This window comes from Dermacentor andersoni, chromosome 9 (assembly GCF_023375885.2).
Source record: "Dermacentor andersoni chromosome 9, qqDerAnde1_hic_scaffold, whole genome shotgun sequence".
Lineage (NCBI taxonomy): Eukaryota > Metazoa > Arthropoda > Arachnida > Ixodida > Ixodidae > Dermacentor > Dermacentor andersoni.
In genome coordinates, this window is record NC_092822.1 from 75,657,518 (window position 1) to 75,667,338 (window position 9,821).

Genomic DNA, 9,821 nt, shown 5'->3' on the forward strand with positions numbered 1-9,821 from the left:
CTAGCGTCGAAAAGAGTGGCTGCATTCGTTCGACCAATGGGAGCCATGCGGCAAGTCCTCACGATTAGAGTGACCTAGAATCCTCCATGCCTAGAATACTGGGAAAGTATCCAAAGCGCCGGTTCCCGCGATGGGCTTTTACGGGGAACTGCCGCGCCGCGCCGCTGCTGTGCCGCACCTGTTGAAACCCCTTAGGGCCGATTTACCCTCGAGCCGCCCATCGCCGCAAGACGCACCGCACGCTTGCGGTCGCGCGAAAAATTGCACGTATCCAGCACTTGTGCACAAATTACCATTTACACTGTGTGCACAGTGTATGCCTTACACATTGTAAACCGAAATTTGTGCACAAGTGTTTGATACGTGCAATATTTCGCGCGACCGCGCGCGTGCGGTGCGGCTTGCGGCGATGGGCGGCTCGAGGGTAAATCGGCCCTCATGCGCGCACCTGCTAGCACCCGGCGCCAACTTGTCGCGTCGGCAGACGGGGAGAAGGGGTGATCGTCCGAAGGAAGAGCAGGCGCCGCTGGTACACACACGCACGCACACAAACGACTCGCATGACTTCTAACAGTCGTGTCTCGGCGACTCGTCGGCGCCTGCCTAAAGCCGAGGAGCCTTACGCTTCCCGGCCCTTTGGCACCGTCGGAAAAGGTCTTCACATGCCTGATTTTGAATGTCTCTGCGCTTTGCGCTCGCGCTAACAGATGCCGCACAAGCGAAGCGTAACATTAGCTATGGTGAAAATTATTGTCCACGCTGAACAGTTTCTGCGAACAATTTCTTTTTAAAACATGTATCGGGATTTTGGTTCAATATTCTGATCGCGTCATCACGCATCCTGTCATTGTATCTTTCGTGATTTATATTTTTTACTCATATCAAGTTTACTGCTAGTAATAATTTCATGTATAATTCTGCAAGTGTTTTAGTATTTTTCCTTGTATAAGTTAGTTGATTGTGCTTCTTTTGTACTTATATGTATGCCCTCCCTGCAACCATCTCTTGTGAGGTCGGCACTGTTCCTAAAAGAATAAATAAATGCTACGCGACTTTCGTTCGCCTGCTTGAGCGCATTCAATCCGCGCTCTTTTCGCTGCACGAAAGGAAATATATTTCCACCCATGGCACGCCTAGCAACGAGGATTCAGCGGAAGAGCCATTCGCACAATAAGTGCCGAGAACACAAAAAAACTGTGGTACGTGCAAGCTTCGCAGGGCTGGAGAAAGTGACCTGGCTTCAAATCACTTCCGTCTAGCGGCTGACAGCCAACACAATGCGACAAAAGAAAACGAAAAGAAAAAAAAAACGAGAAAAGGCAGATATTCTGCCGAAATGCCCTAAAATCACTTGCTTCGGGCAGGTTAACAGCGCTCTCTCATTGTTTCTCAAGTATTACACAACATAATATACGATAAAAGCACATGCGCAAACAGCAGAACTCGTTATTTAATGATTCAACTCGCGTAACTCTGTGGAAGCTGCTCTACGCCTTCCGAGAGCCGAAACTGGTGGGGCGAGTGTCAAGTGACGAGAGGAAGACCGCAAGGCGTTTCGGATGAGGAGATATGTCTCTACGCTTAGTTTTTTCAGTCCTGAAGAACCTAGTTAATTGGAGCATTTTGGTAGATTTTATTTCACTTTGCTACCAAGGCAGTTTTCGACGGAAACATCACAAACATGGCGCGAGAGAGAAAGATAGCAAAGAAAGGAAAATCGGGGAGGTCAACCAGAAGAGCTACACTCTGTCTGTGCACGCAGCAGAGCGCCTGGAAATCAGTCAAGTCAAAGCCAGTGCTCCGTCGATACGTTAGGCTGTCGTCATTCTGCTGTCTGAAGGTAATCTTGGTGCTTCATAGCTGGTGATGCACGTTGAAGTCACCAGGGAAGACCAAGGAGCAGGTGGGCTTCAGCGGTTCGTTGCACTGCGTGGCAGTATATTTTTAAGTTAAACCCCAGCCGTTCTGACTTCAGTGCGAATATAATGATGCGGATGAGCCGTGATGCTTACTCAAGAGTTGCAAGTACTGAATTGAGAGCGTCCCAGCACTTGCATTGCACTTCGCGCTGACGGAGTGTGCAGGTTACCTAAGAGCATTCGAAAAGTATTCATCAGAGACCGAAGCATCATAACCACTTTCCGGTCTTCTTCGGGCAATTTGTGAGGAGCCCGCGCTGTGCACTCTACAGCCATGCGCACGTGTGTCACTTGACGTGGCTCCGGCTCCGGCTCCGGCTGTGGCATCAGCTGTGGCATCGGCTGCGGCATCGGCTCCGGCTGTGGCATCGGCTGTGCCACCGACTGTGGCATCGGCTGTGCCATCAGCTGTAGCTTCGGTCGTGACTTCCGCTGTTGTTCTGGCTTTGGCTGTTGCTTTAGTAGTGTGGACCAAGTTGTATTGTTCTCCGCCATGACCTTGCCAGATTTAGATTGAATTGCCCCAGGCCTAGGGGGCAGAGGAGGAGGTGTAGTTGGATGGGGCGTACTCTTCATAGAGGCATCAGCGTTCTTTGAAGTTCAACGGCGTCGGGAGCGTCGCTTTCTAACGGCCGCAACAGCTTCCCGACGAGACGAATGGCCTCTCGCCATCTGCTTCAAGATCGCCTTTTCCTTCTTCATTTTGGGGCAGTCCTTCGAGGAAGCGTCACAGAACCCAAGGCAATTTGTGCACTTGAGAACCGTGGCTGCACAAGAACAGCCCAAAATACCTGTAATCATATAATTTACGTTATAATTTATAGGCACGTCGAACTGAGCATAATAGAATCCGTTGGCTTTTGTGTTTGTGCTATCGTTTGAGATTATTCTTGTTCTGCCAAGCGTCATTATATTTGAAAAGTAGCACTGCTAAGCTCGAGGACACGGGTTCGATCCCCGGCCGCGGCGGCCACATTTCGATGGGGACGCAATGCCCGAACCCCAAGTGCTCAAAGTTAATTCGGAGTCCGCCACTGCGGCGTGCCTCTTAATCTTATCGTAGTTTTGGAAAGTAAAACCCAGGGAATTATTATGTGGGAAGTTCGCTTAATTATGCGTAATGCATGCACCATAAAGGCGAAATTTTAAGATAACCCGCATTCTAGAACCTTCCTCCGCTCAACTGTCCACCGATACGCTGGAAAATTGATGGCAGTGCCGTCCCTCGACGAAAGTAGTCACTGCGCTACAGTGAGACTCCACAACAGCCATTGAGAGGCGTAGTGTCTTCTGAAGTCGAGGGACGGCGCTGAGGTGAGGAAGAGCTTCGACTCGAGGATTGTTTGGCAACCAGGGGTTTGCTACACCTTACGGTGGTTATAGGTGTTGTGCTGAATGTACACATCAGCAGATATCGGCTTTGTGCGCCGCCTGTATGCATGGAGCAAAATGCAAAATACAAATACAAAATACTAGAAGACAGCATCACACAACAATTTTGTAGCCTGGACTTAAAAGATAGAGAGGCCCATGAAAAACAAGCCCTCATAACATGATCGGCGGCCGGTATTTTTAACCGCTGAACACACGGTCAGTATGAGAGAGAGCAAAGTGCATACACTGCTAAATAATTTACACCTATTAAAACGAAAAAGGGTGTAAATTATTTTACAGTGCAGAGTCGGTGGCGAAGTCCTCTCGTGACGAGGGCGTCACTAAGACCTACCACGAACCAAGCAATTCCTTGAAAGCTTTAGCAAACACGTAGGGCCTGCTTCCCAAGAGCCAATGCGGAATTTGCCCCGAAGTGAGATATGGCCAGGATTTCGGATGGATGGATGGATGGATGGATGGATGGATGGATGGATGGATGGATGGATGGATGGATGGATGGATGTTATGAGCGTCCCCTTTGGAACGGGGCGGTGGGTTGCGCCACCAAGCTCTTGGTACTATACTGCCTAATATCCTACCTAGGTTAAACAATGAAAAAAGAAAAAAAAACGCTATGAACTACCACGCCCAAATTTTCTGATCCCCTATTGCGAACTGTGCTTTTGTACGTCTCCGTCTTTTGTAGTTTCCCTACTTTTCTTCCACCAATCCTCCAATCGCCTCTTACTAATGTCTATTGCGGACATGTTTGCTTTACCACTGCTCCCTCTGAACCCAAGGGCTTCAAGGAGGCAAGTGGGGCCTAAATCGACCGCTGGGTAGACGTCTTCACATTCTAATAAAACATTATCCGTAGTGTCCCTAGCTTTACCGCAGCAAGCACATGCTTCTTCTTCCTTCTTATATCTCGCTTTATAGGTGCGCATTCTAAGGCATCCCAATATCGCTTCGAAAAGTAATGAGCTTCCCTTTGAGTTATCATAAATGGGTTCTTTTCTGATTTCGTTCTTTCCTCTTAAGTAGTTACTAATGGCAGGTTTCGTTTCCATCGCCGCCACCCATGAGATTAATTCAGCCTCTGACTTTCCGCTTGACCTTCTTTGTTGCTGTGTTGTCCACCCTACAGGCCGCATACTTGCTGGTAAGCTTCCTAGTCCTTTTTCTCCACTGTGGATCGATATTTTTCCTGTATAGATACCTGAACACTCTCCCAGCTCATTTACTTTCTTCCATTATCCTCAGTCGTTCTCCGTAATCAATTTTACTGTGAGCTTCCCTCACTTTAAATCTAGTCCAGCCCATATCATCCTGCACAGCTTCAGTTGTAGTCTTCCCGTGAGCTTCCAATGCGAGGCGACCCACTGACCTTTGGTTCCCGTCGAGTCCTGATTGTACCACTGATTTATAGCAAACAACCGCATTTCCAAAAGTAAGTCCTGGAACCATTACACCTTTCCACATGCCACATATACATGCCGCGCCATCTTTCGGTGGTGGGCGTGCACCTCGCCGTAACTAAATGGGGAAGGACGAAAAAATATATATATACCTCACGATGAAAATTAGCTATCGAAAATGAGTCGCCGTTATACATACTAGAGACGCGGTGGGACATTCTGGTCAAATTACAGTGGGTTGCCGCAGAGCTCGTAGGTTCCCAAGACATTTTAGTATTTCGCAACAGAGCCAAACGGGCCCTCCCATGGGACCTGTTGTAAAATATTCGCATATCTTAAGCTACGTTCTTTGCAGTACGCTACCGGGATTTCACCAGAATTTTCCAGTGGGTCTCTAGTATGTATAAACGCGAGTCATTTTCAATAACGAATTTTGTTCGTGAAAGGTACTTTGTTCGTCTTTTTCCCGTTAAATTAAGGCTTCCGCCGCCGAGAGACGGCCCGATATCCTGGGGATGGAGCGGCGGCGTCAGAGGATGTTGGCTTGCTGAAGCACGGCCGGTCTCTAGGGGAGCGCGCGTGCGCACCCCTCGAGACCGGCCGTGGCTGAAGCTATAGATGCCTGAGATCGTGCTGCCTCCTATCTTGCGTGCATCCTTCGTTTGCCGCTTGTTCGTGGCTGCGGCATGTTTTAATACGGAGCAACCACTAAATTAGGAAAGCCGGCGGGATAAGGGACGACGTAAAAGCATGCTGTACGGACGGCCATTATGCTGTAAGCACCCTAGGATTTGTCTTTGCTGAGCGACGCGTGGTACTTCAAGCGTGATTCACAGCCTTATATATATTTGTTCGCGAAAGTCGTCATTTGCGGCTGTATAAGAGCCGCCCCAAACGCCTGTGCTTAAGGCGGCGCGGTTTTAATTTTCGCATCGTGACTTCAGCGTTTTCTGATGACCGCGAAATAAGCACCAACTGCCGCTTATTTTCGATTGGAACATGAGAGCCGGTTTAACCCTTCGTAGCAAAGTGTGCAGTCGGCCGAGTTGCTTAATGTCCATATTTAAACGAGCGCAAACAGGGCAAAGAAAATTAAAGGAGCACGCAGGAAAAGCGCGGACTGACGACTTACATTCTTTTAGGGAAGCTGTTTATGCCAAGGTGTCCTAGCTGATTTTAGACAAGGTTTAAATCTATGCCTGAGAACTCTAGGGTGACGCGACCAAACGCGCATTGTTTGCAGTCGTTGCAGTCGTTTGGCGGTCAGCCATCTTAACTATTCTGACTCATCCTGTATATATATATCGTAAATGTAGCTTTTGTATGCTCGCAACATCCCCGTAACAATATGTGCAAGTTGTACAGATTATGTAGAAGTTTGCGTCTCTGTGTGTCGATATGTGGACATGCGATGTGTTGTAACAATATGTCGATTACTGTAAGAGTCTCATGGCTCTTCCTGCAGGTTGGCGGGTTTTCTTTTCTAAGTAAGTAGAACATTGTGTAAGGTGTGTGCGCCAAATTGGTAGTCGACGTAAGATCACCTCATAGAACACTTCCTGGTGGCTGCACGGCTTCTATTCGCCCAGAAAGGGTTTCGTTGCGTGTAACTTGCAAGTTATATATGCAAAAGTTCCATTCTTGTTGCCATTTTGATGCCAGGGCCTTAGGAATCGCTCGGATACTGCCTTTGTATGAAAATGTTCTGTGTGTTATGCCTTTGTGCGCTGCCATGGACGCGAATTTATCTGCTGCTTCATTCCCTGCTATCCCTACATGGCTTGGGACCCAACACAATCGTATGGCTCTTCCGTATTTGTTATAGTCCACTGTGTTCAATATATCACCAAGCAGGGATTCACAGGCGGAGTTTAAATTCAAAGCTCTGAGTGGACTGAGTGAATCGATAAAAATGATAGGATTCTTCTGCTTGTCGCTGATATTTTTTCTTTTTCTATTTTACTGCCACCCATATTGCATAAACTTGGGCGCGAAAGGCTGAAGCAAAGTGATCTGTCGGAGTACTTATGGCCCAATTTTTCTTTACGGTTTCAACACCCACGTATTATTCTGTTTTAGAGTCATCTGTGCAAAATTCTCTGGGATCTTTATATCTGTCTTGAATGACACGGAACTCTTGGATCATGTGTTATTGTCGGTTATCTTTTTTCTTTAGATGTGTTAGTGTCCAATCTCATGCAGGACCTCACGAGGAATATCATATATCTGACAATATTCCTTCAGTCGTAAGACAAGTGACCTATTCATGTTTGGTTTATTTGTGTACTGTAATCGTGAGTTATATTGTGTTACGATGTGTTATATTGTGTTACGTTTGTGTTCCGGCATATATGCTTTGGTGATGACCGAATTCTCAGTACATAAGAAAGATTAACACCCGCCATGGTGACTTGGTGGCGCTGGTGTTAGGCTGCTAATCACGAAGTCGCGGGATCGAATCCCAGTCACTGATGCTGCATTTCGATGGGGACGAAATGCGAAAACACCCATGTACTTAGATTTAGGTGCACGTTAAAGAACCCCAGGTGGTCGAAATTTCCAGAGTCCCCACTATGGCGTACCGCATAATCAGAAAGTGGTTATGGCCCTTAAAATCCCGTAATTTAATTTTAATTTAAGAAAGATTAACTAGTGTTCTGCGGTGCTGTAAGGAAGGCTCATTGCAGTCAACGCGTAAACTTTGGACAGGCGATGTTCTGTAGTCACCGCTTGCCAGTCGCAGACCGAGATTATGAATTGGATCAAGTCGTTTAATCTAATATTTCCTAGCTGCACCATAAACTAACTGCCATAGCCGAGAATGCTAATCACGGACTGGTATATACGAAGTAGGCTTGTTCGGTCGGAACCCCAGTGCTTGTGCGATAACTCTTTGAGAATGTTTAGTGTTTTATTTGCATTAATTTTCGTTGAGGTAATGTGGGCCGGGAAATTGAGTTTTGTGTCAAAACTTCCGCCTAATAATTTGTAGTCGATCTTCCTTGACCGGCAGCGCTGCATCATCGAATTTCAGAACTGGATCGCAGTGTAACCCTCGCTTCTGAGAAAGCAGAACTGCAACATTTTTTAGTGGAGAAGCGGAAACCATTTTTCGCAGCCCATTGTGTGATGTAATTTATTGTTATTTGTAGTTGTCTTTCGCAGGTCGACAGATTTGAGGCGCGGCAAGCCACTTGCAAATCGTCGACATATATTGAGTGAATATAACTGAGGATAGAATGATTTTATTCGCAGAGTTGATTTTGACTGAAAAGTGTCGTGCTGAGAATGCAACTTTGTGGAACAGCAGTTTCTTGTATAAATGTACGTGAAAGTATTGTGCCGAGACGTACCTAAAATGTTCTGTTTGACGTGAAATCAGATAGGTGGTTAAATGTTCTGCCACGAATGCCCAAGTCAACCTAGGTCTCTCAAAATTCCATGTTACGACGTGGTAGCACACGCTTTCTCTAAATCAAAGAAAACCGCGAGATAATGTGGTTTGCATGGAAACGCATCTCGTATTTCATGTTCGAGCCGGATCAGATGATCAGTGGAGGAGCAGCCCTTTTTGTATCCGCACTAATGCAAGTCTATTAGGCGTCTTGATTGACAGACGAATGTTTCCTATGTTTATAGCGCTCTCATCCAATTTTGATAGGCAACCTGTTAGTGCAGTGGGTCTGTAGCTGCTTGGGGATGCTGTGGGTTCACCAGATTTTAGAAATGGCACAACAACTGCGTTTTTACAATCTGTGGGCATTATCCCAGATTCCAATATATTGCTGAAAAGTGAAGGAGTGCCTTTACCGATGCTTGAGATAGGTGTGCTAGCATTGGATAGCGGACACGGTTAAGACCTGTTGCCACTTCTTTATCGGCAGAAATAACTGTATAATTCGTGTATTCTAAGAGAGTCATTATCAAGTTCACTTGAAGTACAGGTAGTAAGCATTCTCTGTTTTTCAGCCGACTCTTTGTATTTGAAGAATGTATTTCAATAATTCGCTGAGCTTGAGATGTAAAAGTGTTCGCCTAATAAGTTGACCTGATCTTGTAGTGCTGTTTGTGTGCCTGGACTTGTAAGTAGCGGTATTTTGCGGGATGAGTACTTTCCTCTACACTTTCTCACCTGGTCCCACATTCGTTTAGATGTGACAGAATTATTTATTGAAAATGTGTATTTTTCCTCTATGATTTCTCTGCCTGCTTTCCAATAAATCGTGCTTTGGCTTTGGCCTATATGAAGCCTATTCCCAACGCCCTATTTTGTTGTTTGTTATCTTCGGTGAAATCGCCTGTCCACCAGGGATTTAAGTTTCTTGCGCACAACACCGGATGACTGAGGAATCGCATTTTTCTGCTGCTGAGATTGCAACCTGAATGAACTTTTCATTAAGTTCGTGAACGCTCAGCAGTCAGATTGATTGCCCAGGTGTGCGTAGCGTTACTGACTCTGCAAACAAAATTTCATCACGTGGGGTATCTCTTGTTGCTCAATGGATACCTTCGCACGTAGGAACCGCCGGAAGTAAAGAGGCTGATCGGCTGGCTTCAACTTGCGCTCATAGTAACTGCGTCTGCCCTGAAATTTTGTGCAAGCTTGATGTCGCACTTCTGCTGATTCGTCGCCACCTACTCAAGCAGCATCAAGACCAGCGCGTCGCAAATGGAACGTTCCCGCTCCGTGTTCGTGGCCGAGGCTTGCCTCGTCGCGCTAGAGCGCTACTATTCAAGCTGAGGGTTGGCCTCGTGAACGTGTGGGAACGTTTATATACAGACAACGATGCGTAGCCAGTCCATCGTGTATGTCTTGTGGCCGCTGCGATACACTTCAGCATCTGACATTTGTGTGTCCCGTTTTCAGTGCGCATCGCATGTCGCTAGTGAGAGACTATCATCTTGACCTGCGGTGAACGACACTCGACGAATGTTTGTACCCCAGTGGTTGTGCGTCTCGACGTGATCAGCCTCATCGCACTCTAGTTACTTTTCTAGAGTTAACTAACATTGGTGCACGTTCGTAGCGTCGATTCTATTTCTTCTATTTACCATTCTGTAGTTGCGTGACCTTCAGTGAAAGGCCCTACTGTGTGTGATCTGTATTGTG